The sequence below is a fragment of the Rana temporaria genome (genome assembly GCF_905171775.1).
Source record: "Rana temporaria chromosome 1 unlocalized genomic scaffold, aRanTem1.1 chr1c, whole genome shotgun sequence".
Taxonomy (NCBI): Eukaryota; Metazoa; Chordata; class Amphibia; order Anura; family Ranidae; genus Rana; species Rana temporaria.
In genome coordinates, this window is record NW_024404401.1 from 106,999 (window position 1) to 114,417 (window position 7,419).

Consider the following 7,419-nt stretch of genomic DNA (forward strand, 5'->3'; position numbering starts at 1 on the left):
TGTACGATGGTTGTACACACCATCGTACAGAAGTCCGCGCGTAAACAATACGCGGGGCGTGTCCGCGGTGTCGCCGCGTCGATGACGCGGGTGTCGCCGCGACAATGACGCGGCGACGTGGGCGGCCCGCCTTTAAAATGCTTCCACGCATGCGTCGAAGTCATTCGACGCATGCGAGGGACGGCGGGCGCCTGGACATGTACGGTAGGTCTGTACTGACGACCGTACATGTCCGAGCGGGCAGAATTCCAGCGGACTGTTTTAAAACAAGTCCAGGAATATTTGTCTGCTGGGAAAAGGCCCGGCGGGCAAATGTTTGCTGGAATTCGGCCCGCTCGCGCCCACACACGACCAAACATGTCTGCTGAAACTGGCCTGCGGGCCAGTTTCAGCAGACATGTTTGCTCGTGAGTATGGGGCCTGAGAGACACAAAGTGTCACATAATTGTGAAGTGGAAGGAAAATGATACAAATAAATCTGTGAAAAGTGTGGGGGGGAGGGGCATTTGTATGGCGCCCCCCCGGAGTCAATACTTTGTAGAACCCCCTTTCTCTACAAGTCTTTTTGGGGGGGTCTCTACCAGCTTTGCACATCTAGAGAGGGACATTTCTCCTCCATTCTTCTTCTCTGTAAAATATCTCTGTCTCTGTCAGATTGGATGGAGAGCGTCTGTGATCAGCAATTTTCAGGTCTTGCCACAGATTCTCAATGGGATTTAGGTCTGGACTGTGACTGGGCCATTCTAACACATGAATAGGCTTTGATCTAAACCCTTCCATTGTAGCTCTGGCTGTACTTTAGGGTCGTTGTCCTGCTGGAAGGTGAACCCCCCCCCCCCCCCCCCCCCCCCCCCCCCGGTCTCAAGTCTTTTCTTCTAAGATTGTCCTGTATTTGTCTCCATCCATCTTCCCATCAACTCTGACCAGCTTCCCTGTCCCTGCTGAAGAAAAGCATCCCCACCACATGAAGCTGCCACCACCATGTTTCACAGTGGGGATGGTGTGTTCAGGGTGATGGGCAGTGTTAGTTTTCCCCCACACATAGCGTTTTGGTGTCATGTGACCAGAGCACCTTCCCCCACATGTTTGCTGTGTCCCCTCCCCCACATGTTTGCTGTGTCCCCTCCCCCACATGTTTGCTGTGTCCCCTCCCCCACAGGACTTCTTCTGTCTTTCTTTCTCCAATGTCTTTCTTTCTTGTCACTCTTCCATAAAGGGCAGATTTGTGGAGAGACCACTAATAGTTGTCCTGTGGACAGATTCTCCCCCCTGAGCTGTGCAGCTTCTCCAGAGTTACCATGGGCCTCTTGGCTGCTTCTCTGATGAATGCTCTCCTTGCCCGGCCCGGTCAGTTTAGGTGGACGGCCGTGTCTTGGTAGGTTTGCGGTGGTGCCGTACTCTTTCCATTTTCCGATGATGGAGAACAGAAGCTCCGTGAGATCTTCAAAGCTTGGGAGATTTTTTTTTTATAACCGAACCCTGCTTTATACTTCTCCACAACTTTATCCCTGACCTGTCTGGGGTGTTCCTCGGCCTTCATGATGCTGTTTGTTCACTAAGGTTCTCTAACAAACCTCCGAGGGCTTCACAGAACAGCTGTATTTATACTGAGATTACATGACACACAGGTGGACTCTAATTTACTAATTAGGTGACTTCTGAAGGCGATGGGTTCCTCTAGATTATATTTATCAGAATAAAGGGGGTGCCATACAAATGCCCCTCCCCCCACACTTTTCACATATTTATTTGTGTCATTTATCATTTTCCTTCCACTCCACAATTATGTGACACTTTGTGTTGTTCCATCGCATAAAATCCCAATAAAATACATTTACATTTTTGGTTGTAACAAAATGTGGGAAATTTCAAGGGGTATGAATACTTTTTCAAGGCACTGTATGTAAGGTATACTAGCCACGGACTATCACCGGGGCTTTTGTTGCCTAACAGTGAGTGAGTTGCTTGTGTACTCTTCCAAAATCAGAAGATCTGAGGGAATCCATAGGGGGGCATAGTAAGGTGGGCGCCACGTGTTGGGTGTACAGGGGTAGTTGGCATCATTAGGTTTGTTTTGGAATAATTTTGGCCAGATTATGATGTCATTGGAGAGGGAGGAGACTCTGGTTGCTGATGGGTTATGATTGGCTGTATGTACATTGTGTTGAGTTGTCACCCAAAGGAAGGTAGCTCTGTGAGGCCCCCAAAATATTGGCGGTGTTCTGAATAACGCCTCCAAATTCATTTTTTGGGGGGGGTGTGCTGGTGACGTCCCCCTTTGTTTCCCCTCCATACACGAGGGGCATTCCAGGGACTGACTTTTCAATAGGCTTTTGTAGCACCAAAAATATTTCGGAACGCCTTCCGAAAACTTGGACTTCCTGTGTGTCCTCCTCTGTATAGAGAGACAGAAATGTGTGTCGCGTTCTCTAACACTCCAATTGGAAGGATGTCTCTCTCTCTGTCATCCTATGAGATAGAAATGAGGGCGTGTCCTTGTCTGATGGGGCCCCTGCAGTCAACCACTTGGCAAGGATTTTATCATGTGTATGACACTACAGGTCTTGGGTTAGGCTTCACTTACATGTTCAGACTCCTCTGTAAATCTGTTTGTCTTGTTTTTATAGCTATGGATAATTTAATTTTTTCAATTTAAGCTTTTAAGTTATTTTTTGTTGCACAGTGACTGGGCAATACTTCATATCACAAGTGACTTAGATGGTGTTTTCATACAGCTATGGAAATCGTCGTTTGTTTGGTGTTGTTATGGAAAGGTGCTGCAAGGGTGCAGCTCTCAGGCCTGGTCAGTCCTTCCTGTTTTGATGTTGTAGTGATTGGAAGGTACTACAATGGGGACAGATCTCAGGCTCGATCCGTCATTTATGTTTGGTGTTGGTTGTAGTGATTAGAAGGTACTACAATGGGGACAGATCTCAGGCTCGATCCGTCATTTCTGTTTGGTGTTGGTTGTAGTGATTAGAAGGTACTCCAATGGGGGCAGATCTCAGGCCTGGTCAGTCCTTCCTGTTTTGATGTTGTAGTGATTGGAAGGTACTACAATGGGGACAGATCTCAGGCTCGGTCCGTCATTTCTGTTTGGTGTTGGTTGTAGTGATTAGAAGGTACTCCAATGGGGGCAGATCTCAGGCCTGGTCAGTCCTTCCTGTTTTGGTGTTGTAGTGATTAGAAGGTACTCCAATGGGGACAGATCTCAGGCTCGATCCGTCATTTCTGTTTGGTGTTGGTTGTAGTGATTAGAAGGTACTCCAATGGGGGCAGATCTCAGGCCTGGTCAGTCCTTCCTGTTTTGGTGTTGTAGTGATTGGAAGGTACTACAACAGGGACAGATCTCAGGCCTGGTCCATTATTTCTGTTTTGTGGTAGGCTGTAGTGATTGGATGGTACTACAATGGGGCAGATCTCAGGCCTGGTCAGTCCTTCCTGTTTTGTGGTAGGCTGTAGTGATTGGATGGTACTGCAATGGGGCAGATTTCAGGCCTGGTCAGTCATTTCTGTTTTGTGTGAATTGTAGTGATTAGAAGGTACACCAATAGGGGCAGATCTCAGGCCTAGTCAGTGTTTCCTGTTTTGGTGTTGTAGTGATTAGAAGGTACTACAATGGGGCAGATCTCAGTCTCAGGCCTGGTCCGTCATTTCTGTTTTGTGTCGTAGTGATTAGAAGGTACTCCAATGGGGACAGATCTCAGGCCTGGTCCGTCATTTCTGTTTTGTGTTGGTTGTAGTGATTAGAAGGTACTACAATGGGGGCAGATCTCAGGCCTGGTAAGTTTTGATGTTAAAGGATAAGTTTACTTTTTGGAACATGTTACATGTTCTGCCTGTATTTAGGGTGGAACATGTAACATGTTCCGGCAGCTACAGCCTCTCCTTCTCTGCCCCCCTCCCCAGAGACAATGGTCGGGCATCTTCTCTGGGTGCCCGTTGGAATAAGATGTTGCCATGCGAGGCTCCACCCGCTTGGCCACACCATTCATTCACAGTCCTCTCTGAATGGAAAACTACAAGTCCCAACAGTCTTTGTGGCTGTCCGCTTGTAATTTCAATGAACTACCATGGCGCGGTAAAGGGCTTTGGTAGTTTGTCTCTTGCTGTCAGCGTGTGTCTGTCTGCCCGTATGAGGTATGAGCAGACAGATACACGGAGTCCTGTATGGTACCCCTGATCTGCTGATTACGGGTGCAATGCTTTTCAGGCTCCAATTATTTTTTTTTACCTGCCAAAGGATGTGCAATTTTGTTTTTAAAGGTGAGCTTATCTTTTATTTATATTGATCGAATGGTGCTCCAGTGAGTGCATATCTTATGCCGCGTACACACGATCGGAGTATCCTATGGTCTAAAATCTGATGGATTTTTTCATCGAAATTCCGTTCAGGCTGTCTTGCATACACACTGTCAGACTAAATTCCGACCGTCCAAAACGCGGTGCCGACAAAAATGAAGTTCAATGCTTCCGAGCATGCGTCGACTTGATTCTGAGCATGCGTGGATTTTTCTCCGATGTAATTCCACACAGACGATCGGAATTTACCATCGGATTTTTTTTCATCGGAAGAATTTAAAACGTGTTCTATTTTTTTTACTCCGATGGAAAAAAGTCCGATGGGGCCCACACACGATTGGAATTTCTGATAAAACGAGTCCATTGGAATTTTTTCAATCGGAAAATCAGATCGTGTGATTGGCTTGGCCATCATTTTGGTCTGATACCATTAAAGTGATAAGAAGGTTCTACAGTGCGGGGGGGGGGCATATCTCATGCCTGGTCAGTTGTATTGATTTGGAAGGTGCTGCAATGGGTGCAGCTGTCAGGTCTGGTCAGTAAGTTCTCTTTGATATAATTTTTTTTTGATTCGGAAGGTGCTGCAATGGGTGCAGCTGTCAGGTCTGGTCAGTAAGTTCTCTTTGATATAATTTGTTTTGATTCGGAAGGTACTGCAAAGGGTGCAGCTGTCAGGTCTGGTCAGGAAAGTCCTCTTTGATATACATTTTTTGGATTTGGAAGGTGCAGCTGTCAGGTCTGGTCAGTAAGTTCTCTTTGATATAATTGTTTTGATTCGGAAGGTGCAGCTGTCAGGTCTGGTCAGTAAGTTCTCTTTGATATAATTTTTCTTGATTCGGTAGGTGCTGCAATGGGTGCAGCTGTCAGGCCTGGTCAGTAAGTTCTCTTTGATATAATTTTTCTTGATTCGGAAGGTACTGCAATGGGTGCAGCTGTCAGGTCTGGTCAGTAAGTTCTCTTTTATATAATTTTTTTTGATTCGGAAGGTACTGCAAAGGGTGCAGCTTTCAGGCCAGTCATTTCTGTTTGTCACCACCAGACACGGTGCCTCCCGTAGTTTACACGATAGGAAAACACTAACCTTGCAGCTATGTTCCTGTATAGTAATGTTCACAATGGTTAGCCTCGAAGTGCCAACCATTGTGAAGATCTCAGGGTAGTTTCCTTTGGCCTTCAAAGGGTAGATGAGAATTGAATGAAAAAGGGTTCTCAGAGGAATGGCGGAGCATTGATCTCAGCCCAGGGGGGGCAGACATAAGTGCGCTGTCATTGGGTTACACTACAGAGAGACCTTCTGCTAGTCTGAATTTTAAGAGAATTGCAGTTTATGTCACTCAAACTATAAAAAATGTGCCATACCTTCTACACATATTTGTAGTTCGATAAATGAAACGGCAAGAAATGATGAGATGAATTGCTCATCGGGGGTGGGGGGGGGCATTTGTTATTACATACACCATCGATCTGCCCCTCTGGATCACTTCCTACGCAGCGTAAGACGTCCTGAAGCTGTATAACCTACGTCTGGTGGGAAGTTGCTGCTGTGTGACGTCCCAAGAGCCAGGAATTGGTTAGCAGCTCCCAAGAAGGGGAAAAAAGCGGGATTCTTAATGGCCTTCATCCATCAGCTATTGGGCTCAGCCTATTGGCTTGTTGGGAAAACATGCAAAGGATCGTTTTTTATTTTCTAAATCGGTTCCTTTAATCTCGTGCATTGTGGGTTCACTTACTTTCTCCTTCTGTTTCCCTTCTAAATGTTTTTTTTCTTTGTCTGAATTTCTAACTTCCTGTTTCTCCTCAGTAAGCTTCCCCCCCATCATCCGAGCCGTTCTGGCTGGGGGTTAGTCAGCGTCCTCGCCCCCTCCCATGTCACTACATCCCTACGGAGAGACGCCGTTCTGGCTGGGGGTTAGTCAGCGTCCTCACCCCCTCCCTTGGGACTACATCCCTGCGGGGAGACGCCGTTCTGGCTGGGGGTTAGTCAGCGTCCTCGCCCCCTCCCTCGGGACTACATCCCTGCGGGGAGACGCCGTCCTGGCTGGGGGTTAGTCAGCGTCCTCGCCCCCTCCCTCGGGACTACATCCCTGCGGGGAGACGCCGTCCTGGCTGGGGGTTAGTCAGCGTCCTCGCCCTCTCCCTCGGGACTACATCCCTGTGGGGAGACACTGTGTTCACAGTGTCTCCCCGCAAGGATGTAGTCGCAAGGGAGGGGCGAGCACGGTGACTAACCCCCAGCCAGAACGGCTCGGATGATGGGGGGGGGAAGCTTACGGAGGAGGAACAGGAAGTGAGAAATTCAGACAGAAAAAAAAAACATTTAGAAGGGAAATGGAAGGATAAAGTAAGTGAACCCACAATGCACGAGATTAAAGGAACTGATTTAGAAAATAAAAAACGACCCTTTACAGCCCCATTAAGGGGGAGGGGTGTATAACTTGAAAGCCCCCAAATCTTGCAGTAATTGCCGTCCTTTTCTTGCTGAGGGGTACTTATAGGAAAATCGGAGATGAATCGCCGGTACTCATCGTGCTTTCAGTGATGTCATTTGATTGGTGTGCAATATCACGTCTTCTGTGACAAATGTAATTTTTATAATATAAGAGATTTTATTATTTCCTGGAAATGTGCGTTTCGGGGGGGCTTCCTAAAGAATGCTGGAAATGGGGTCAGTGCAATAAAATCTGAAAAATCTCTGCATGTAAAGACCAATAAACATGCACTACGGAACACCTCCGGATCTGTGTCTTCTGTCTTTGTAATCTTTAGAGGGCGGAGTTTGTATTTCTACAGTATGTGTCACTGTGATGAACCCAGGACTATGCCCCCCATCAATGCTTCCCCTGTCCAGAACCAGCACCGTCCAAGACTCTTTACCCCCCCCCCCCCCAGTCACCAGACAACGGCAGTCTTGGAGTACGTCAGGAATCAACGTTTTGTTTGAGTACTCACAAAAGTATATACACAAGGAGGACAATACAAACTGTGACCAGAAACCTAATTAACATGAGCCAATTATATAATCCTAGGTGACTCAGAGACGTGACCTTTAGGACAGACTTGCCGTCTTTTAGCTCAGAAGACACAATCAACATTATCATCCATAGAAACAGAAAACCT

General features: G+C 47.1%; 1 long non-coding RNA gene across 1 annotated transcript; it reads left to right on the top strand.

Moving 5' to 3' along the window:
* Nucleotides 1-1,837: 1,837 nt before the first annotated feature.
* Nucleotides 1,838-3,626, top strand: LOC120921517. The gene is made up of 2 exons (XR_005744911.1): nucleotides 1,838-2,841; nucleotides 2,913-3,626. It is a non-coding gene; the product is annotated as an uncharacterized LOC120921517 (long non-coding RNA).
* Nucleotides 3,627-7,419: the final 3,793 nt, after the last annotated feature.